The sequence below is a fragment of the Cervus elaphus genome, chromosome 30 (assembly GCF_910594005.1).
Source record: "Cervus elaphus chromosome 30, mCerEla1.1, whole genome shotgun sequence".
Lineage (NCBI taxonomy): Eukaryota > Metazoa > Chordata > Mammalia > Artiodactyla > Cervidae > Cervus > Cervus elaphus.
The window spans coordinates 74,203,766-74,228,445 of record NC_057844.1 but is presented as its reverse complement, the minus strand read 5'-3'; the positions used below and the strand labels follow the sequence as shown (position 1 = coordinate 74,228,445).

At 41.3% G+C, this 24,680-nt stretch overlaps 1 long non-coding RNA gene across 1 annotated transcript; it reads right to left on the bottom strand.

Annotated features, from left to right (window-relative positions):
• Positions 1–3,650: 3,650 nt before the first annotated feature.
• Positions 3,651–24,620, bottom strand: LOC122686572. Its single transcript, XR_006338834.1, has 3 exons — positions 24,397–24,620; positions 24,126–24,289; positions 3,651–3,807 (listed from the first exon to the last, which is right to left on the bottom strand). It is a non-coding gene; the product is annotated as an uncharacterized LOC122686572 (long non-coding RNA).
• Between the last annotated feature and the right edge of the window lie 60 nt (positions 24,621–24,680).

The window sequence follows — 24,680 nt, the reverse complement described above, 5'->3', positions numbered from 1 at the left end:
TATTAATTGGTTTGTTTTTTGGCAGCGGCATGCAGGGATCTTAGTTTCCTGACCAGGGGATCGAAACCGTGCCCCTTGTATTAAAAGCTCGGAGTTTTAATCACTGGACCTCCAGGGAAGTCCCCTGTTTTACTTTTTAAAAAATCTTCCATTTATTCAAGACTTACTGTGTCCTAAGCACTGTGCTAAGCACATCATGTGAATTCTGTTACATAATCCCAGTAGATCAACCCAATGGTCATGTCATCTGCATTTTTTAAAATTAGTCTTTATTGGATATAGTTGCGTTAGTTTGTGTGAATCAGCTGTCTGTACACATATATCCCTTCTTTCTTTCCATTTTCATCTGCATTTTAAAAATTATAACCCGAACTCAGAGAGGTTAAGTAATCCGCTTCAAGTAGACAGTTATCAGGGGCAGGGTTTGAGCTGAGGGTTGTCTTGGTTCATTTATATGAGCTTCTGATTTGCTTTTTAATTTTACTATTATTATTAAGATTATAAACACTCATTTAATAAATGTTGTTTGTGTTCAAAATGCACTAAGAAAGAGGTCAAGCCTAGGAAAAAAGAAATGTAAGACACAATTCCTGCTTTCGAGGAGTCTTCAGTTAAGTGATACAGGCCTGCTGCCTCTCATTTCTTATACTGAAGAAATAGGAGGGGTTGTTTGAATTAAAACTATATTTACTCCTCAGTCTCCATATGCCTTTTCTTTTGAACCCATCAGCAGATGTTACATATGTTTGGACAAAGTTTTTTCCCCCAAACATTTAAGAAATACATACTTCAGGTCTCAAATCAATGACTGCTTCATTTCTATTGGGTTTTTAAGAAGCAGCAGCTGGGTTCAGTACACCATCTGTAATCAACAGCATCCTTGTTGTACCTGAGAACAGGACAATGCCAGGCCACCGCTTCTGCCTGTCAGTAGGTGGCAGTCTGGATTTGCACTCACTGTGTGCCTGGGATCAAGTGGGATTCAGAGATTCATGTGCTGTGGGAATGCCCATCACCAGCTTTTTCAGATCTTTCTGAACCTAAAAGCAATGAATTCTCCAAACCTGAAAACGTAAATGTCTTGACAGCCATTTTAAGAAACTCTTAGTGTGTATTAACTGGGCTTTGGAAAGAATTTTATTGAGACTTAGCTCTGTAGCCATTTGATGTGTGGTCCAGCTCCCACCTGGGCTTCCCAGGTAGCTCAGCGGTAAAGAGTCTGCCTGCCAATGCAGGAGATGTGGGTTTGATCCCCTGGAGAAGGAAATGGCAACCTGCTCCAGTATTCTCGCCTGGAAAGCTCCATGGACAGAGGAGCCTGGTGGGCTACAGGCCATGGGATCACAAAAGAGTTTAACACAATTGATGACTGAGCAATAACAACCACCATCTCCACCTAGTCTGTAGATACAGTGTTTGTTGGAGACACTCTCAGATCCACCCCGTCTGGACCAGGTCTCTTGAGAGGCCTCTGGTCCTTACCTGAATGGCAGTGTTTTCCTACTTGTGTTCATATCAGAGAATTCAGATAGCTCTGTCCTGCTCTAGTAGTTTTCAGTCTCCCTAAGACAGCATCATAGGTCTCTGATACAACTGCCTCCATGGGGATGGCAGTAGTACAGGGTCTGCGATAAATATGACTGGTAAGTTTACTTGTGAATTATCTATGAAAAATTTCTTAGCTAGGAATACTACCCCTAAAGATGAAATTATGGGAATACTGTTGAATTTAAGGAACTAAAAATCATACATGCAGTTTTAGACTGCCTGAATTGCACCATTGTCTGACTCAATCAATATCACAGAACATTGGGCTTCCCTGGTAGCTCATATGGTAAAGAGTCTGCCTGCAATGTGGGAGACCTGGGTTCCATCCCTGGGTAGGGAAGATCCCCTCGAGAAGGGAATGGCAACCCACTCCAGTATTCTTGCCTGGAGAATCCCGTGGACAGAGGAGCCTGGCTGGCTATAGTCCATGGGATTGCAAAGAGTCGGACACGACGGAGAGACTTTCACTTCTGGGACCTGAGATCTTATATCTGTCTGGTTTTTGTAGGGCTTCCTCAGTGGCTCAGTGGTAAGGAATCCGCCTGCAATACAGGAGACACAGGAGACGTGGGTTCAATCCCTAGGTCGGGAAGGTCCCCTGGACAAGGAAATGGGAACCCACTCCAGTACTCTTGGCTGGAGAATCCCACAGACAGAGGAGCTAGGTGGGCTGCCGTCCTTGGGGTCGCAAAGAGTCTGAGCATGACTGAACGGCTGAGCACACATGAAACATCCGATTAAGTGAGTTAGGTTCTGCATACATGGTGAGAAATGCATTTAACACCTGCAATTCAATTCATTTACACACACACCCCCTGATAAAAATATTTAATAAGGCAATATTTATATTTATGATGGCCCCTGACATCCATTCTATTATATTTTAAATTTTTATTAATTATTGGTTAAGACCCACCTGATTGATTTCACAATGCATTAACAGATCCTGGTCTGTTGTTTGCGGTATGCTGCTCTATAAAATGACTTTTAACGTTTTCCACTAAAGTGGCTAAGTGGTCATCTGTGCTCTGGGGCAAGGTAGCATAGCTTCCCAAAGAAATCTTTGCTTTAGGAAAGTCCCTCAGTAATTATACTAATTCCTTACTTCTACACGAAGCTCAAAAATAGGGTAGGACTTCCCTCGTGGTACAGTGGTTAAGAATCTGCCTGGCATTGCAGGGGTCACAGGTTCGATCCTTTGGAAAGTCCAAGGTACTGGTCATCTCAAGTTCTGCTTGCTAAAAAGAATAAGGTAGCCTTTTGTTTTTGGATGTTTATTCCATATTATAGAGTTTTAACATGAAGTATCTCAATTTCTTTAAATTAGCAGATTAACTAAATTAGTTTTACTCCATTTGCAGATCTAACATTTGAGAAGTTTGACTAAATGAGTTTTACCCTACTCTTTTTTTAAAGTATTTATCTGCTTTTGGTTGTGCGGGGTCCTCATTGCTGCATGCGGGCTTTCTCTAGTTGTGACAAGCAGAGGCTACTCTTTGTTGCGGTAGGTGGGCTTCTTACTGTGGTGGCTTCTCCTGTTGTGGCACGTGGTCTTCAGTAGCTGCAGCACGCAGGCTCAGTAGTTGTGACCCACAGGCTTAGTTGCTCCACGGCGTGTAGGATCATCCCCAACCAAGGATCGAACCTGTGACCCCTGTGTTGCCAGGCAGATTCTTAACCACTGTACCACCAGGGGAGTTCTACCCTATTTTTGAGCTTCGTGTAGAAGTAAGGAATTAATACAATCATTAAATGATTTTCCGAAAGCAAAGATTTCTTTGGGCAGCTATGCTACCTTACCCCAGAACACAGATGACCTTTACTTAGCCACCTTAGTGGAAAATTTTAAAAGCCAATTGATAGAACAGCATATTGCAAACAACAGACCAGGATCTGTTAACACATTGTGAAACCAATCAGGTGGATCTCAACCAATGATTAATAAATTAATTAAATCTATTAAAATTAGAATGAATATCAGAGACCATCATAAATATAAATGTTATCTTATTAATTTTTTTAATCAGGATATGTATGTGTAAATGAATTGAATTGCAGTGTTAAATGTATTTCTCACCATGTATTTCTCTCTTACAAAAGTTTAAAAGCTACTATGGTAGAGGATACCATAAAGCATGGAAGTTTTTTTTACCCACAAACTTCTTTAAATCCATTAGGAGATGAGATATAAAAACGAAGTTAGTGCCAAATGGTGATGGAGGTTTGGGAAGCGGGCTCTCAAATTTTCAGATGACAAAGCTGAAAAGAATAGCAAATATAATGGATAAGAGAACAAAAATTTCAAATTATCTTGAAGGATTAAATTAAATTAGAGACCTGTGGATGGAAATGTAAGTGATCAAAAGTCCGGATTTTATATTTGAAAAAGTAATACCATCAAATTAGGAGAACTGCTCTTTCCAGTTGAAGGGAGATGATGGCGTCTCTGTATTCACTGAATATGTAGTCATGTGGCTAGAACTCTCTTTGGTTGGTGGGGGTTCATTTGGAGGGAGGCAGTTATTAACTTGGTAGAGGCTGTGTGGAAGAAGAGGACCTGAAAAGTGGGCCTTTTGCTTGGACAGGAGAACATTTAGGAAATAAAGGAAATAGCATTTATTGATCATATATTTTATTTCAGGCAGCTTATACAACTGTCTTTATGTATTTGGAGGTATCAGCTGAAAAGAGAGGAGTTGGGACTCTGCGTGGCTTCAGACAGCTGCCATGGCTGATAAGAGCTGCCATTCATTGAGCGCCTACAGGGCACCAGCCATTGTAATAGACACATTATAACATCTCTTTCTCCAATGTAACAACCCCATTTGTCAAGCCCTGACAAAGTGTCAGACACAGTTCAAAGCCTTTTTTACTTGAACTATTTTATTTAATCCTCCCGACTATCTTTAGAGGAAGGTACTGATTTTTTTCCCATTTGCAAATGAGGAAAGTGGGCCTCAGAGAGGGAGTCACTCTCTTGGTATCACTGTTATTAAGGGCAAGGAGGAGCTCTTTATCCATGAAAACTGCCTCAAAATGGGGTGGGTTATTGCTTCTAGAAATGAGGTCATTGCCCTTGGAACTAATCAAGTCGGAAATGCCTCCTGTTGATCAGAGGTCTTTCTCTGAAAATTGAAGTTCTGATGTAGGAAGGTGACTTCAGGCAGTTGTTCCAAGAGCAGATTTCTTGGAAGAGATGGATTTCTCCTGGTCCTTGAAGGGACAGTGGGAAGGTGATGGAGGGGACTCCCCTGGTGATCCAGTGGCTAAGAATCCACCTTGCAATGCAGGGGCCCGGGTTCGACCCCTGGTCAGGGAACTAAGATTGCACATGCTGCAGAGCAACTAAACCTGTGTACTCTGCAATCTGCACGCTACACCTAGAGAGGCTGTGCACTGCAATGAAAGATACCACTTGCTGCAACGAAGGCCTGGTGAAGCCAAAATAAATGAATAATTAAAAAAAGAGAAGATGATGGAGAAGAACAGAGGTGGACCTTTGAAGAAGGATATTTCACAGGTACAAAGCAGGTCTGTGCAAGGTGAACTGTACCCGAGGGAGAATGAGGAGAGCTGTCTGGCTCATCGGTGCCTCCACCAACCCCTTCTTTGCCTACTTTCCTTTTGTACTGCACCCTTGACTCCAGCAGCTCACTTGAACCCCTACTGTCTAACTCAGCTCCAGAGTGGAATTCTTGACATGCTAATGGGATTCTGCATCTCATCTTCCTTTGCAGTTTTCACTATTATCTCCAACTAAATCCCACCCCAGGTGGGGAGACAGAGGTGAAACTTAGGCAGCTACTAGAAATTCTAATATTACTTTTTCATCTCCTAGTTTCCAGTGGCCTGGCATCCCATCCCATCCTCCGTGGCCTGGTACTTCTGAAAGATCTCGGCTTCAGTGATTGCACTTCTGATTAGATCAGAGCTCCCAGGTAAGAGATAAGTCCCAGGTAAAGGTAAGTGCTTTAGGAATATCTGCTGTGCTGAGGTTCGCCTGGAGCCTTGAGAGCTTCATGGTAACCATTCAATGCATCTTGCACTTGGTGTGTTAATTTTCTATTGGTGCCTCACAAATTACTGCCAATTTAGAGACTTAACCCCCATTGATGAGCTCATAGTTTTGGAGGTCAGAAGTCGGGGTGGGCTTAGCTGAGTTCTCTGCTTAGGGTCTCACCAAACCAAAATCAAGATGTTGGCTGGGCTGAGCTTCTATCTGGAGACTCTAAGAAAAGAATCTGTTTCCAGGTTCATTTGGGCTAATGGTAGAATTCAGTTCCTTGCTGGCTGTCAATAGGGATGACCCTTAGCTTTTAGAGGCCACCTACATTCCTTTCTATTTGACCTCCTCCATCTTCAAAGGGACTCCTTTATCTTCTGTGTTTAGAATCTTTCTGACTTCTTATTCTGCTATCAGAGAAAACTCCTGCTTTTAAAGGCACTTGTGATTAGATTAGGTCTACCCAAGTAATCTCTCCTCTGATGAACTCAAAACCAGTTGAAAAATCCCTTTAAGTACAACCTTGATCATAATCACAATGGAGGTATCTCATCATATCACAAATTCCACCCACAAGGGATTAGATTAAGATAAATGTCACAGGGGTCATCCCAGGATTCTACCTAGCACATTCAGCAAAGCCACCGCTATATGCCTTCTCATCTCCCAGTCTGGTGAGCCTGGAAGAGTCTGGTACTAAGCCTACTTCTCCCCATCCCTCTATGTATTATTGATGGTCTTATTTGGTTTTTATGCTGGCAAATCTTCTACTACTTGGACTGTGTAGCACCTGGCTCGTAGAAAATACCTGAAAGTAATTGAAAAAGATGCATGTACTCCAATGTTCATTGCAGTGCTATTTACAAGAGCTAGAACATGGAAGCAACCTAGATGTCCATCAACAGATGAAGAAGCTGTGGTACATATACACAATGGAATATCACTTTGCCATAAAGAGGAATGCATTTCAGTCAGTTCTAATGAGGCAGATGAACCTAGAGCCTATTATACAGAGTGAAGGAAGTCAGAAAAAGAAAAACAAATATTGTATATTAATGCATATATATGGAATCTAGAAAGATGGTACTGATGAGTTTATTTGCAGGGCAGCAGTGAAGATGCAGTCATAGGGAACCGACTTGTGGACCCAGTTGGGGAAGGAGAAGGTGGGACAAATGGGGAGAGTAGTGTGGAAACATGTACATTACCATATGTAAAATAGATAGCCAGTGGGAATTTGTTGTATGACTCACGGAGTTAAAACTGGTGGTCTATGACAACCTAGAGGGATGGGATGAGGTGGGAGGTGGGACGGAGGTCAAGAGAGAGGAGACATTTGTATACCTATGGCTGATTCATGGTGATGTATGGCAGAAACCAACACAATATTGTAAAACAGTTATGCTTCAGTTAAAAATAAGTAAATTGGAGAAAAAGAAAACACCTGATAGGATATTGTAAATATCACTCCATCATATGCTAGTGTCAATTGGCACTTGCCAAGGACACTTGCCATCTACGTCTACAAGGATTAAATCATGAGCCACTGCAGCTGCTGACCTTCAGCACCCCTTGAAGGGAGTTCAGGGTGGAGAGCAGAAATGAGGCACTCTGTGCTCTGGAAAAACTGTCAGAAGAGATCTTCAGATAGTTAGATATTTCCACGATCTGATTTTATGAACCCAATTCTTGCATCTTCTTGTATCTAGAAAAATACTAAATTCCTTCAAGGTGACGTGTGCTCCTCGTGGCTAGCAGAAACCTTCTGCAAAAATATGTGTTTGATTGCATGTGCTTCCCTTTCACCAAAAGCATGTTTATATTGACCTTCCCCCTGTCTTTTTGCAGCAGCTTCTCAGCGCTATCTGAAATACTGTGTCCCAGGCTGTAGTCTTCATTTTGCCCCCAAATAAAACTCGCAACTCCCGCAACTCCCACATTGTACATTTTTCTAAAGTCAGAACATCTCTTTTAGTCAACTTGATACTAGTTTGAACTTCTGAACTTGCCAACATCTGACTGTTTTTGCTCCACAAAAATAGCAATTTCATAGCATTCAACCTAAAATATTAACAATAAAGATGAAGATACCAGTAAACATCTACTGAACACTTATGGTCCTGCAGGATGTGGGTGAGAAGCAGTGTGTCTCCAGGAAGTGGTGAAGGGAGGCTGCTTTTCACATGCTTGGTGTATCTCTGCAGGGACCTGATTTGGGTCTAAGCATCTCCAGATGTGGTCAGTGTATATGCCAATTCGGCTATTTATTTAGAATTTATGTTTTCAGGATAACATTTTTAGGAAGCTAGAAAGTAAATCATTTTAGAATTTAATCCAGGTAAGAGAGGTTAACCCTTTGGTCCTTTTCTAGGTAGGAGACAAGGGCTGAAGCACCCTGGGGTTTCCCACCATCAATAGACAGAGAAGGGCATTGGTTACTGAGTGTAGGTTCAAATTTCAGGATGGCTTCTTAACTCACTGAAACTTGGTTACAGGCACACATTGAAGACCTAAGTGATGTATTTTTCCATGTGAATCCTGAGGTTCTGCTGGTCTTCAGAAATGAGTTGGAAGGCATAGAAGGAGAGGGTGGTAGATATTTCTGCCAGATTTGATTTCTCTCTGAGATGAATTTTTTCTTACTGGAAAATTCTCTTCCAGCTCACATCAGCTGTCTGTGCCCTTGAGCACTTTTGGCTCCCTACTAGGCTCCTGCTTTAAGAACAAAGCAAAAATTTGCAATTTCATAATGATTTTCTGAAGCCAAGGGGGTGCTTAGTAATGCCTTCCATCCTGGTGCATTCAGACTGCTATAACAAAACCCCACAGACTGGGTGGCTTATAGACACCAGGCATTTATTGCTCACGGTGCTGCAGGCTGAAAGTCAGAGATCAGGGTGTCAGCATAGTCTGGCGAGACCCTCACCCAGGTTGTAGACGTCACGTCCTGTCCTCACATGGCAGGAGGGACCTGGAAGCTCTGTGGGGGTCTCTTTTATAAGGGCACTAACTCTATTCATGAGGACCCCCCGCCAATGCCATGGCCTATTTACCTCCCAAAGGCCACACCTACCAGAATCGTCACCTTTGGGTTAGGTTTCAACATATGAATTTGGGGTGGGGGAACACAGACATTCAGACCATGGCAGCCCTGGGCAGTTAAAAGCTTGTTTCTTTGTCTCCATGATGGTCTTTGCTTCCAGTTGCAGCAAACTGATGGCTGGCTTTGAGCTTTTCCTTTTAACTTCAATACACTGGGGCCTGAAACTTCACGGCTACAGATAGAAAGGACAATAGACGTGTGGTCCTTTGAACGGATGGAGGTGGAAGAGAAAGCCTTGTGTCCTCAGAGGAGCCGGGGCTGAACCAGGAGCAGATCCCAGGTGCTGACTCACTGTCCCATGAGCCCAGACTGCCGTGTCAGGAACATGTGCTAAGTCATGTCCCAGTCACTGAAGGCTTCTGCTGACCCCCATCTGCCTCTGACTATTTTAGGACTTAGTCCTTCTGTCAGGAATTCCTTCTACTTAAACACTTCCCCCTACCACCCCTTTTCCTTCCTCTTCAAGTCACCTGGTGCCATGCAATGAAGCCCTGACCTGGCAGATTTGAGATACGTTTATTCACATTTCTGTTACATGATTCAGTAACAATCTCATATTTAGTGCTTGGGGTTTTTATGTCTCCCCTTCTCAGGCTAACATGGGCTTGGCCAGAAGTGGGGGACATGTAGGCAATATTGTATATACAGGTGCTTCTTACATTTTGATGTTCACAAACTACCTGGGGATATTAAAAAAAAAAAAAAAAAAAAGCAAATCTGATCCAGTAGGTCTGGGTTAGGACCTGATTTTTCCTGTTTTCCTAGTTACGGAAAGCTCCCAGGGGATGCTGCTGCTGGTGGTCCGGAGTCCATACTTTGTGGATTTTAATGTGCCTAAACATTGAAATCACCTAGGGGAATAAAAAACCAAAACAAACAAAAAACAATGCCCAACCTCCATCCCAGATCAAGCAACTCAAAATTTATGGGGGCGGGACCCAGACATAGGTATTAAAAAAAAAAATTCTTCAGATGATCTTATTTTGTTCTGAGTTGACAGCTCCTGGATTAGGACTAGTGGGAAAAAGTATTAAATTCAGAAGCAGAGGTCAAAGTTTTTTAGCTCAGTGATGCTACTTCCTTAGCATGTAATTACTCAGAAAGATGCATGTAATTACTCTAGTTAAAACATGTAATAATCACAATAACTTCTGTCCCCATTCATCCAGAATTATTTTAGCCATTTTACAAAGTTGTCTGTGATGCCTCTCCATTATATAGAAGATAGACTCTCAACTGGCATTAGAAACCCTCCATTTTGGCCATTCAGGGCTACTCCCTACCACACATTCATTTTGGTCACATCTCATCCCTGGATACACTATGAGCTTTCTAAGCCATCTGTCTTTGCTGAAGATATTCCCTCTGCTTTGAAATCTCCATCTATGTACTCTCCTCTGTCAGACTCCTCATATTATTCAGGTTCAGTCACAGCCATCCTTCAAGGCCTACTTTAAGTGTCAGTTCTTCTAAGAAGCCTTCCTGACTCCCTCTTCAGTCAGCATAAATCCATGTCTTAGAGCGCTTTCACTCTCTCTGGTGGAATTTATCCGTCTGCTTTGTGTTAGTTATTTTTGTATATATCCCTTCCCTTCTCCAGTCTGTAAACTCCTGGAGGGCCAAAGACCATGTGTTTTCACTTAGGGGAACTCAATACACATTCACTGAAATTGGAAACATGACCTCTGAGGGCCAGGCTGAGAACACTATCTGCCAGAAGTAGATTATGGCCAGGACTTTGGAACCAGAGGCCATGTTAATTATAACCAGACTTGGTGGCTCCCGCATGGAATCAGTCAGCTGAAGTGACTTCAAAAGGTTCCAGACAACGCAAGTCGACTCTGGTTCAGAGGCAGGTTATGTCCGTCCGACACTAAGAACTTGAGGAGCTTGGGTTTGCTGTCACTGTGGAAGGTTCACCTGGCATCTCAAATTGAGAATTCTTTAGGAAGGACTCAGGATGGGCTGGCAGGTCTCAAGGATCCTTTGTGTTGGAGGGAGGGCAAAGGAGCTAATGTATGTTGACTCCTAGTCAGCTATTAGGCTGCATGTTTTATCCATATGATAACTGTATGACCTAGGTACTATGACTTCTGTTTTAATGGTCAAGAAAGTGAAATTCAGCTGGATTAGTTTATTTGCCTGAGACCACACAGCTGATGCACCTCACAACCCAGGTTTGCACCAAACTCTGACTTTAAAACCAATAATACTTATAAAGTACGTAATGTACACTTCGTTGCCTTCCAATCCCCAGCTGAGATTTCCTTCCTTTTCGTGAAGATAAAGGATGATCCACACTGTTTGCTCCTATACTTTCCCGCTCAGCAGGGCTGGGGGAGTCTCCTTGGAAGCCCTCTCCATCCCCTGATTCATTCTAGGCCATCGGCTTAGTGAGGGCAGGAACCGAGCATCTCACCAATGTATTTTGCTCTCCAGCAGGAATCAGAATAGAGAAGTTAAGAGCACAGACTGTTAGCTGGCCATGGCTGGAGTTCTTGATTATCCAGCTCACTCGCTTGGTGATCTTGGCAAGTTACCTAAACTCCCTGAGCATGATTTCTTTATGTTGCAGGTTATGGAGAACATTAAGTGGAGGAAAGCTCTTGGTTTAGTCTCTGACACATAAGAGATATTCATTTAAGTTGAGATGGACCAAACTTTTCCAATTAGCCAATTGCAGGCGTGACTTTAATGTTAGTCCATAAACACATGTTATGCTTCTCTAGAATTCAGCCTCCTTTAATGTGGGTTCCATTCTTCTGGGATGAATAGAAATGCTGATTTGAGTTTCATTGGGTATACTCAGGTAAGGCTTAGGTAGTGCCAAGGCCAGACTTGCTGGCTCCAGCATGGAATAACTCAGCTGAAGTGACTTCAAAAGGTTCCAGACAATGCAAGTCAACTCTGGTTCAGAGGCAGGTTATGTCCATCTGACGCTGAGAACTTGAGGAGCTTGGGTTTGCCATTGACTCAGGAGTGGGGTGGGAGACATCTGGTCCTTCATGGCATCTGTCCACAGACATATCCTCCATTCATTGTTTTTTTGTTGTGGTCCATGTGTAGATATACTCCTTCTCAAGGGTCTTGTTTCCTTTGGAGGGATCTATTTAGTCCAAGAGTGTAAGTTTCTTCTACCTTTGGGTCTCATCAACCCTCTGGTGGGTTTTGCTGCCTCCCTGGCACCCTAATGCACAAGACAGGTCCCTTTCATCTGGGACCCGTGGATATTTCTTTCTTGTTATTGATGGACTCATTCAACACAGAGATGCTGACCTGTGCGCTTGCCAGCTGTCCCTCTCTTTTATGTTCCACGAGTTCTGGAAATCTTTCAAGTCTGGGAAGGAGAAAATGTCCTCTGTTACCTCCAGCAGGCATTTTGTCCAAGCTTTTCTGTTTCTCTAAGCACATCTGCCTTTGGACCAGAAAAGATAAAAGTTTCTTTGTTATCTTCTCCTTTCCACGAAGTCATACCTCTCCTCTGAGGCAATAAACACAAAATGGCTTAATTGGGATGTAGGCAGGAGGGATGGAGGGAAACCACAGGTGGAGTAGAAGTGTGAAGGAAAACATGGGCTGATATTTCAGAAGCATCAGCCCATCGCAGGTCCATTTGGTTTTGTTCTCCCCACCCATTCAAGGAAGAGCCTGGCCGTGTCCTTCATCCTCCTTAATCTTCAGCCTTTGTTTTTTTTCTGTGAGTATTCTGAATCTGTGTGTAATTAATGCCTTTTATGCAATTGTTCCTGTCAGTTTTGCCTTTCTCATTAGACAGTAAACTCATTAGTAATTTCCTCTAGAGCCTATATGTGTTTTCAGACAGTGAATATTGCAACAACAACAACAAAAAATGTGGACTTGACTTAGTCACAGAAGAGCAGCGTGTATACTGTTCTGTCAGTTTTCTTCTTTGATCTCAATAAAAAGACCTCTTATAAATATTCTTGCTATCACATGAAGCCCCTATTATCATATGAAACTATTTCTATATAAATAGCTATCTCAAATGATTTGAATGGCATCTGATAAAAAATCCAAAATTTAAAATTGTGAATTTTGAGTGACTGCGTGTAGAAACATCTGATCTCCCATTCTGAAAGATACCAACTGCAAAGTCTCCTGTCCTGAACCATGTGGGGTTCATCCTCCACAGAGCCCATGTCGTGCTACATGTCGGCAAAGCTGCAGGAAGGAAGAGTCAGTCAGGACTGAGCAGAAGGCCATTTCCCAGGTTGGATGGAGTTTGGACAAATCTGGACTTCTGGATTCTGGTCCAGCATGAAAGGAGCTTTTGAACAGGAAAGAAGCTGAACAAACCCAAAATCAATAGCTCTTCTTACATCCATCAGAGAAACGAGATCACAGGGCAAACCACTGTCCCCAAAATTGAAAAGACAAATAGAGAGTTACAACTGAATCACCCGATTAGAGGCCCAGAAGCAAGAAACTCTGTAGAAACCAGTAGAAATTTAATAAAGTGTGGCCAGGGTCCAACAAGTAGGAAAAAAGAGAGAGGGTGGAGGAGGCAGTTAAACTGATGGGGATGCAAATGGAGGGTGATGGTTAGAAAGTTTATTCAGAAGAACTGAGTTTTGAAAGGACGAGACAGGGAATGGTTCTAAAATGATGTAACTTATATGTTTTTATTTGTAGAAGATAGTTTATGTACAGCACTTTGTCAGTAACTCCATACATGGGTTGCTGAAAGCATTGTCTTTAAATTTGTGGATTGAAAGTAGCAGAGAAAGTTGATCTGTGAACTTAGTTCCTGCTTCTCCATTCTTTGGCCACTAAATAAAGATTGTGCTGTGTTGAAAACAAAATAGAATTTATAGGGAAAGATGGGATAGGACAGATTCCTCAAAATCCACAACATTTTGTAACAAGAGACAGACAGAGAGAAGTGATAATAATCCAATGAAACCCTGGCCTGGTAAACCCTGCTTGTTGGTCAGAGGACCCAGTATTGACCCTTTGCAGTTTAAGACACTGGAATTGATGCACAGTTCGTTTCTAATTGTGACCAGTTTCATCAACATTAAACATGTAATCCAGCATCAAGTTTTCTTCAGTGTCATTTTTGGTTTTTTCCCAGGGGTAAATGTCTTTGTAGCTTCTTCATCTATAATTGTAGCCTCCCCAAATAGGCTTAAAATAAACATTGTGGTTTATGAGATCATTAAACCAGCCACTGATTGCACTAAAGTTACTTCTATGGGATTTTAAACCTTTAAAGATCTTCATATATTTCTAAGACTTTTTCCCTAATGCTGAGAAAGCTTATTCTTGTTTCAGTAGGAAAAAAAATTGTAATCAGACAAATGACAGGAGCAATGCAAATATCATTCTCCTATTTCTTGATCAGATGTGAGATAATTTGTGTTAAAGAAACAGGCTTTCTAGCAGAATAGATAAGTCATTTTATAAAATGAAACCATTCACACAAATAAGGGATATAGTCTTTATAGTGGAGAAGGCAATGGCAACCCACTCCAATACTCTCACCTGGAAAATCCCATGGACGGAGGAGCCTGGTGGGCTGTAGTCCATGGGGTCGCTAAGAGTCGGACACGACTGAGCGACTTCCCTTTCACTTTTCACTTGCATGCATTGGAGAAGGAAATGGCAACCCACTCCAGTGTTCTTGCCTGGAGAATCCCAGGGACGGGGGAGCCTGGTGGGCTGCCGTCTATGGGGTTGCGTGGAGTCGGACACGACTGAGGTGACTCAGCAGCAGCAGCAGCATCAGTCTTCATAGTAGTGATAGCGTATGGTGGATGGTGTCGGATTCGTGATCTCCGAAGATTTAACTTCAGGACCAGGGACCAGGCTTGATCACTCAAGAGCTTTTGTAGAGCAGAATTTTCTAGAGCTCTGAGTGTTCTTACCTTGTCCTGAAGATCCCAGACGAGCTCCCGAGATGATAGCTTATGGTGAACGGTGTCGGGTTTTTGATCTCCAAAGAAGATTTAGCTTTGGGACCAGGGACCAGGTTTGATCACTCAAGAGCTTTTGTGTAGCAGAGTTTGGTTAAAGTATGAAAAGGGACAGGGAAAGCTTCTGACATAGACATCAGAAGGGGGTCGGAGAGTCTTTAGCCAGATGTTTTATGTCTGTCAGAAAGCCATTAGTCAGATAAGAGAGACACCTCAAGGCTGGTGGAGTTTCACCAGACCCCTCTCCCACAATATGCATTTTTGAGATAAGATGGCACAAGGCGCGACATCCCCCAGCCATAAAACAATTGATATGAACACTGGTTTGTTGAGCTATTATCAGCCCAAGGTTTGAGAAAAGAAAAAAATGTTAGTCTTAGGTGGAACCATTTTGAAGAAAGGCAAATTCCAAAGCAAATACATAGTTTCATTAACATAGCTTAAGAAAAACATGTCCACAGAGAGTTTGTTTCCTCCTGCCGCTTAAGGGAGAGAGAAAAAATTGTCTGATACTTGCAGCCTATTTCCTCCATTTGGAGACCTCTGGTCTTCCTGCCTGTTACCCTCTCAGTAGGAAACTGGCAAACAATATGCTTTATGGCAAACAGTGCTCAAAACTTTGGAAAATTCTTCATTTCAAAATGCTTTCAGAGACTGCTATAGAATGAATCGTGTCTCTGCAAAATTTGTATGTGGAGGCCCTAACCTCTGATCTGACTGTGTTCAGAGGCAGGGCCTTTAGGAGTTAAGTTTAAGTGAGGTCATGGGGGTGGGGTGGAGCCCTGATCCAATGAGATTAGTGGCCTTTTTGAAGAGAGAGAGCTTTTTCTTCCTCCACCATGTAGGATACAGACAGAAGGTGACTGTCCTCAGGCTAGGAAGAGAGTTGTCATCAGAAACTGAGAAGATGACACCCTGATCTGGGACTTCCAGCCTCCAGAAACAATGAGAAAATACATTTCTACTGTTAAAGCCACTGAGTCTAGGCTATTTTATTATGGTCATCTGAGCTGACTAATATAGAAGCCTTAAAACAGTCTTTTAAATACCCGCTGGATAGCAAATCTTTGTTGTAAGAAGGCACATTTGACTTTTAGAATCAGCCAAATGTTGTTTGAAGCCAAAGCTATTGAATAAACATGGATGAGTGAACAGAATAAGAACATTTTCTAAAATAAGACCAAAAAATGAAGTGTAGTTATAAGGTAAAAACATCACTTTTGACTTGTGACCATAGAGTGGGTTTGGGGGTAATTATAAAAAGTAGGCAAAGGCAGCGTCATTGCAACAATTGTGCAGCTCCCAGAAAGCTACTTTGAGGGACAATAATCATTTACAAAATTATTTCTTCCTCAGTTGTAAAAGAAGGACATATTAATATTTAATGTAGACAATTCCAAAATTTTGGAAAATCATAAATAAGTAGAAAAATAGAAATTTGCTGTTACACCATCCCTAGAGATGTCCATTGTGAAACTTTTGTCGACTCTATTCTAGAATCTCCAGCTCTCAAATATCTGCACACACATGTGTGCAAGCTTACATATTTGGGATCACAGTGAATACGTTGTTGTAGCTTCACTGATTCAGTGGGCATAAACTTGGGCAAATTCTCAGAGACAGCGGGAGACATAGACTGGCACGTTGCAGTCCATGGGGTTGCAAAGAGTCGGACACGACTTAGCATCTGAACAGCGACAACAATCTTATTTCCACTTAGTATCATGTTATAAACATTTCACAAGGAGTTCAGTAGTTGTGATGACATGATTAAGAGTATTTGCTTAATATTACATCATATAAATATTCAAATCATCTTTTAAAACTATCTGTTGTAGGGCATGAAAAACTTTTTATTTTAAGGTTAACTCTTACAAATGACAAGATCTAAAACTATAACTTGTCCCACAAATTTGTCCAAGTGGATTTGAAACTTAAATGAGGTCTTGAATTTCATTTCAGTTACAGAAAGCTAAGTGTGCCAGTTCCTCTCTGTAGGCAAAATTTTTTAAGGAAACGAGAATATAGAAGAGACTGGGTCAAGGGTTTTAAAATAATCACCAGACAGGCCATATTTTAGGTGAAATTATATCAGCACTGTGAATGCTTAATCCTATAACTGGCCCAAGTATTCTCAATGTACCATAAATTTAATCAGAGTGGTCTAATGTCTCAGATCAGTGTTTCCAACTTTCTGTAGTAAACCACTTAATGCAAAATCCATAGCTCTATAAAACCCAATTATGAAACTTTCCTCTCTTTTTAATCAGTTAATCATAAAGTTCTCATATTTATACATCAGCAAAAGACAAATGATACACACCCTAGAATTTTCCATCACAGTAGAGTCTTAGTTATTATTGAAGAGCAACCGCAGAAAGTAGATCAGAGTTCACATGCGGTGGCTATAATAAACTGAAAGAAAACACAGCCAACCCAAATACCATTTTGTTGTACATGTTGCTGCTCTGTATAAAACTCTTCAGAGTTTCACAGGGAGACCTCATTTTAGTGCTGTCTGCTTTAATGTGCTTCACAGATACTGTGTGTGTGTGGTTTTTTTCCCCAACAAATTGAAGGTTTATGCCAACCCTGTGGTCAAGCCAGTGTGTTGGCACCATTTTCCCAAGAGCATTTGCTCATTTGGTGTCTCTTTGTCACATTTTGGTAATTCTTACAATATTTCAAGCCTTTTAATTATTATTATATTTTTATGATGATCTGTGATTAGTGATCTCTGCTGTTACTATTGTAACTGTTTGGGCCCCCAGCCAACCTCGTCCATTTAAATTGGTGAATTTAATCAATAAATGTATGTGTTCTGACTGCACCTGAGCCTTGATGGAGATATACAGTGAGAATAATGTGGTTTTCATGCCTACTAACACAACATCCAATATACATCCCATGGATCAAAGAGTGATTTCATTTTCAAGTCTTATTATATAAGAAATACATTTCAGAAAACTATAGCTGCCATGGATAGTGGTTTGTCTGATGTATCTGGGCAAAGTAAGTTGAAAACCTTCTGGAAAGGATTCACCATTCAACTAGACGGCATTGAGAACGTTAGTAATCATGTAAAGAGGCCAAGATATCAACATTCACAGGAGTTTGGAAGAAGTCGATTCCAACCCTCATGGATGACTTTTAGGGGTTCAAGACTTCAGTGGAGGAAGTAACTGAAGATATGGTGGAAATAGCAAGAGAACTAGACCTAGGATCCTGAAAATGTGACCAAATTGCTATAATCTCATGATAAAACTTTTATGGACAAGCAGTTGATTCTCATGGATGAACAAAGAAAGTAGATGGAAACTACTCTTGGTGAAAATGCTATGAAAATCATTGAATGGAAAACAAAGGATTTAGAATATGACATAAATGTAGTTGATAAAGCAATGGCAGGATTTGAGAAGATTTCTAACTCTGAAAGAAGTGCAATTGTGGATAAAATGCTATCAAACAGCATTCCATGCTACAGAGAATTTGTTTGTGAAACGAAAAGTTAATGTGGCAAACTTCATTATTGTCTTACTTTGAGATATTGCCATAGCCACCCCAACCTTTAGCAACCACCACCCAGATCAATCAGTGGCCATCAATATGGAGGTAAGACCCTTCACCAGCAAAAAGATTATGACTCGCTGAAGGCTCAGATGTTTTGGTTAGTATGTTCAACCAATAAGGCATTTTGAAATTAAGGCATGTCCATTGTTTTAGATATAATGCTATTGCACACTTAGTAGACTACAGTATAGTATAAACATACCATTTATATGCCAAACCTAAAATTTTATGTGATTCTTTACTGCAGTATTTACTACATTGCAATGATCTAGAACCAAAACCATACTATTTTCCAGGTATGCCTGTAATTTATATTGTTTTTCTCATCCTGTGCAATTTTCTGCTTCTGTACTTTGGCAGATCTAGAAGGGAAGAATACAAAAAATGGAGGAGAATTTTCAGAACCACATCCCACTCTTAGGCCAACTTCTGTGTTGCTGGGTTGAAGTGACCCTGGGAGTGTGAGCCCCAGGCCTGTGAGCTGCATTATCTTTGCCTGATTTGTGTGGTGAAGGGGAGCACCATCCTTGGGAGGGGAAAGTGCCCGCTGGAGGTCCTAACAGTGTAGCAGACACTTTGGTCAGGAAGTGGAGTTACCACTGGCCACACGCTTCCTTCTCTTCATTTTCTGTCCCAGGTCCCTGGGAACCCAACCAAATGTGGGTTTGGTTGGCAGTATCTGGCCCCCACTGAGGAACTGATATTGCATACTTTGAAGAAGAGGAAGCAGAGATACAGGGAAGACCATTATATCATCTCTCAGCTTCACCCTCATTTTCTCACCCTCATCTCAAAGGCTCATCCTTTTCCCCCAGTATTGTTTTAATAATCTCCTAATTGGCTTCCTGACTCTGGTATGACCATAGCTATCAGGATATTTAGTTCTCTACAGCAGGCAGGATTAAAATCCAAATCTCTTAGTGTGACATTCAGGCTACTTGAGATCTGGCCCCTCTTGCTCACAGCCTCTTTTCTGGCCCCGAGTCCACCAGACTCTGCACTCCAGAAATATCAAAATGATGACAGTTACTTGAATGCATCTTGTTGTTTAAGGTTCTGCACGTATGACCTTGGGTGAGTTCCTTAGCTTCTCTGTGTTTTGGGACTAGGATAGAATCTGCCTTAGGGTACTGCTGTGGGGATTAAATGAGGTAATATGCAGAAAAGGCTTGGGGTAGACCAGGCACATATGAAAATGCTCAGTAATTTCTATTATTGTTACTCCTTCGTTCTGGCCTCTTTTACCTTCTTTGATCTGTCTGACTCCGACTTAGCCTTTAAGATGCAGATCAAGTGTCTCTTCCTCCGCTGGTTATTTATCACTTTTTCTATTGTCCCCTCCTACCCCTTAGGATATACCCACCACTCCCATCACCAGTTATATCCCCAGCTGTTATTAGCTTACATATTTGTCTCTGTCATAAGACTCTAAGCTCATTGATGGCAAGGACTATGTCTCCATAGCCCTCATTGAACCTTGGTGCACTGTAAACCCTCATGTGATTTTTATTGAATGAATTAGGTTTAGGGTTCCACAGTGGCTTAATGCCTTCCCAGCCTGATGCCCATGTGTAGGGGGACTGGTACTCGGCTCAGATGCATTTCAGGTACGTGGCCATGTGAGGTGATCTCAGTGTCTGGCCACGGAAAGACATTGTGAATGCCTGCAGCTGACTTCCCCATCCCCAGAAGGCAACTGTCAGCAAATTTCTAAGCTCTGGATTCAGCATAAGAGCTACACGGCAGGTGCAAGGGAAAGCAGATTCTGAGTCTGTATCTTTCACCTGACAGATGCCTGATTTACCGTCTCCAGCACATTTGAGTTGATCTTGCATCACTAAGAATATTTTCACTGAGCTTGGAAGTGAAGCTGTAAGACAGACCTGGGTGCTGGGGTGGGAACGAACATTGACTTCATTTTCAAATATTGCAGTTTCTTCCTAGCATCACCAAACAAAGTTGTCCATGCAGCAGTACCCGCCATTCATAAATCTAAATAGCTCTTGTTTGAAAAGCTGATAGAATTCCAAAATGGCCATAAAGATGATTAGAATATAGCACAAGAATACCTTGCCACAGAGAAACCTATTTAGAAGCAGTTCAAGGCTGATTTTGAAAAATTGCAAGAAGGGAAAATATGTAAAGTAGGGAAAATGTGCCATAAGAAAAAAAAATGTGTGAGCGACTATCACTCTGAGAGAACTGTAATCAGATTCTTCAGCTCTGTTGGAAGGACGAAGTTGGCACTTCAAAGTTTTAAAAAATCTTACTGAAGTTCTGAGGCTTATGAACAAGGTACCAAGTAGATGATAAAGATTATTATTGAGTCAAAAAATATTAAGACCCTTTAAGAAAATCACTTTTACTTGGAAGGAAAGTTATGACCAACCTAGACAGCATATTAAAAAGCAGAGGCATTACTTTGTCAACAAAGATCCATCTAGTCAAGGCTATGGTTTTTTCAGTAGTCATGTATGGATGTGAGAGTTGGACTATAAAGAAAGCTGAGCACTGAAGAATTGATGCTTTTGAACTGTGATGTTGGAGAAGACTCTTGAGAGTCCCTTGGACTGCAAGAAGATCCAACCAGTCCATCCTAAAGGAGATCAGTCCTGGTTGCACATTGGAAGGACTGATATTGAAGCTGAAACTCCAATACTTTGGCCACCTGATGCAAAGAGCTGACTCATTGGAAAAGACTCTGATGCTGGGAAAGATTGAGGGCAGGAGGAGAAGGGGACGACAGAGGATGAGATGGTTGGATGGCATCACCGACTCAATGGACATGGTTTGGGTGGACTCAATGGTTTGGGTGGACTCCGGGAGTTGGTGATGGACAGGGAGGCCTGGTGTGCTGCGGTTCATGGAGTCACAAAGAGTCAGACACGACTGAGAACTGAACTGAACTGAAGAAAATCACAGTATCTCCACAGTGCCATAAAGTTACAAATGGAATTGATAAACATTTTTAAATAACCTTGGAAATACTGGAGAAATAACATTAACCTAGAGCCTGTTCTGCAGAGTGAAGTAAGTCAGAAAGAGAAAAATAATATCATATATTAACACATATATATGGAATCTAGAAAAATGATACTGATAAACCTATTTGCAAGGCAGGAGCAGAGACATAGATGTAGAGAATGGACTTGTGCACATCGACGGGGAGAAGAGGGTGGGACAAACTGAGAGAATAGCATTGACATAGATACATGCCCATGTGTAAAACAGATAGCTAGTGGGAAGCTGCTGTATAATGCAGGGAGCTCAGCCCAGGGTTCGGTGATGACCTAGAGGGATGGGATGGGGCAGGGGTGGGAGGAGGGCTCAAGAGGGAGGAGATATACGTATACATACAGCTGATTCACATTGTTGTAAAGCAGAAATTAACACAACATTGTAATGCAATTATCCTCCAATTAAAAATAAAAACACAAAAAATATTAAAAAATTGTCTTGGAAATACTAGAGAAATAACATTAAGTATTCCCCCCACCCAAAACAAGGGGCATTTACAAAGTTGTAAATACAGAATGATCTCAACTATGGAAAATGCTTAATAAGAAATAGAATCTGTCATATCATCATGGTTGCTTCCTCTTGGTAGGTAGTGGAATAACAATACCCTCTTCATATTCCTGACTTCTGCCCTTTAACAAATTCAATTAAATTAAAGCATTTGTTTATTCTTTATTTTGGCAGAATACTCTTTGACTCACATTTAGAATTGCAGACTTGCCAGTGAGCTGTTGGCTCTTCTGGAATATTCCTTCTTTGAAGGGCAGAAGCGGCCTTGGGAGGATATACTCTCAGAAATACAGTATCAGATGGTCCAGCTCTGCTGGAGAAATGAATTTGCAGCATTTCAGGTAAGTGTTGTCAGGACTTGGGAGCTGATGTGGGAAAACTTGTTTCCTGTTTCACATGGGCACTTATTTCATCATGTGGGCACTTGTTTGATCACCTGTCTCACACACACACACACACGGCTTCCCCAGTGTTGCCAGTGGTAAAGAACCTGCTAATGCAGTACACACAAAGAGATGCAAATTCAATCCCTGGGCTGGGAAGATACTCTGGAGGAGCATGTGGCAACCCACTCTAACATTCTTGCCTGGAGAATCCCATGGACAGAGGAGCCTGGCGGGCTACAGCCCATGGAGTCATAAAGAGTTGGGCACAACTGAAGTGACTTAGCACACAGGCAGGCATACACACTCACACACGAATGAACTCCCAAGAACTGTAGAATACATATGCTTTTCAATTGTTCAACTGCACATAAAATGTTTGCATATATTGACCACAAGCAGGTCATAAAGCATATTTCACACAACTTAAGGGGGTTAAAGAGATACTCTTTCATCACAATGCAATTAAACTAGAAATCAATAGCAGTGTATTAGAAAATAGCCATTTTTTGAAGACAAGAAATACAGTTTAACACATGGGTCAAAGAAGAAATTTCACCAGAAATTAAAACATTTTTGAACTAAATAATAAAAATACCGCGTATCAAAATTCTTGAAATGTTATGCTTCATGAATGCTATGCTTAAGGGGAAATTTGAAACCTTAAATGCATGTACTAGAATAGAAAAAAGATTGAAAAAAGTGGTCTACCTCAAGAAGTTAGAAAAACCTAAGGAAAAAGAAAAAAAGGTTAAGAAGAAGAACTGAGTGATATACAAACAAAATTTATAATAGAGAAAATCTACATAGTCAAAAACTGATTCTTTAAAAAGACTAATAAAATTGATAAACCTCTGGCCAGATTGGCAAGAAAAAAAAAAAGAGGGCACAATTACCAATATCTGAAATAAAAAGCAACCAGCACTGTAGATCCTACACACACTAAAAGCATAATCAGGAAGGATCATTTCAAACCTTTATGTCAACTGATTTGAACGTTTAAATGAAATGAACATATTCGTAGAAAGATAGAACATCTCAGAATTGACACAAGCGAAAGTAGAAAATGTGAACAGTACCATTTTTATGAGAGCCATTTACTCTGTAATTAAAAACCTTTTCCAACAGAAAATTTTAGTCCATATTTAGTCCTGAGAAAACTCTCTATAAAATTTAAGGAAGAAAGAAAAAAAAATTAAGGAAGAAATAGCATCAATATCATACAAAACCTTTCAGAAAAGAAAAAATAAAGGAATCCCTTTTCAGCTTATATTTGAGGCCAGCATAACCTTAATCCAAAGACATAACCAGGACTTTATAAGAAAGGAAAATCATAGGCTGAATTTTCTCATGAAGATAGATGTAAAAATCTTGGGGGAAAAAAAGGCAAACTAAATCCAATAATTAAAAAAAGATGTCCCATGGACTAATTGGCTTTATTCAAGAACAGAAAGTTAATTTAATATTCCAAACCAATCACACATGTCACTATGTACTTCAGAACAGAATAGAAAAAAAAAAAAAGCCATCATCTAGGTAGATGCAGAAAAAAGCATTTGATAAAATGTAATATACCACTATTTGGGCTTCCCTGGTGGCTCAGTGGTAAAGAATTTGCTTATCAATGCAGGAGATTCCAGTTTGATCCCTGGGTGGGGAAAATCCCCTGGAGAAGGAAATGACAACCCACTCTAGTATTCTTGCCTGGAGACTCCCATGGACAGAGGAGCCTGGTGGGCTACAGTGCAATGGGTTGCAAAGAACTGGACATGACTTAGTGGCTAAAGAACCACAACAATACCTCTTTTTAAAAAATATTTACTTATTTTTTTACACTGTGGTAAAGTGTACGACTTTTTGAGACCTAAGGGGTCAGACACGACTGAGAGACTATGCACAAGTGAACAAACCATACATAACATAAAATTGACTAAAACCACTTTTTAGTGCAATAATTCATTTCATCCTCACAAGAACCCCAAGATAAATGAAGTGATTATTTCCCCAAGTTTATCGATATGGAAGCAGGGTTACAGATAAATTAGGAAACATACCTAAATTCACCCAGCTGGCAAGAGGCAGAGCCATGATTCAAATCCAAGCCATTTCCATCTGAGTCCGCAGGCGGGAGGCTGAGCTGGGCACGCAGGGAAGGCAGGGGCCCTTCTCGGGAGCATCCCGCACACACTGGAGCTCCAGCCTGGACAGGTTGTGGAGGCTGGAGAAGGGTCGAGAAGAAGAAACAATGATTTCTTCCAAGAGCCAGCCCATATGGGACTTGTGAAGTTTGCCTTTGCCCTCACAGAAGGAGCTGAATTTACATACCATTGGGGTTTCCCTCCAAGCTTTGGAACAGCCGAAGGCACGGTTCAAGGTAGGGGTGTTTAGAGGCACCAGACTCGCTTGTCAGGGGCAAACCAGAAGAGACGTGGCTTCATGGCAGGTGGGTTGCTCATCCAACCTCTCTGCTCCCAACACACGTCCATGCAACACCTCTTAACACCATCTGAGGTTAGTAAAAGAACATTGTGGGGTTTCCAGATGAGTTAAGAAATCAAAGAATAGACAGACACGTAAGCCCTTCAAACGCTTAGAAACTGGGAGAACGC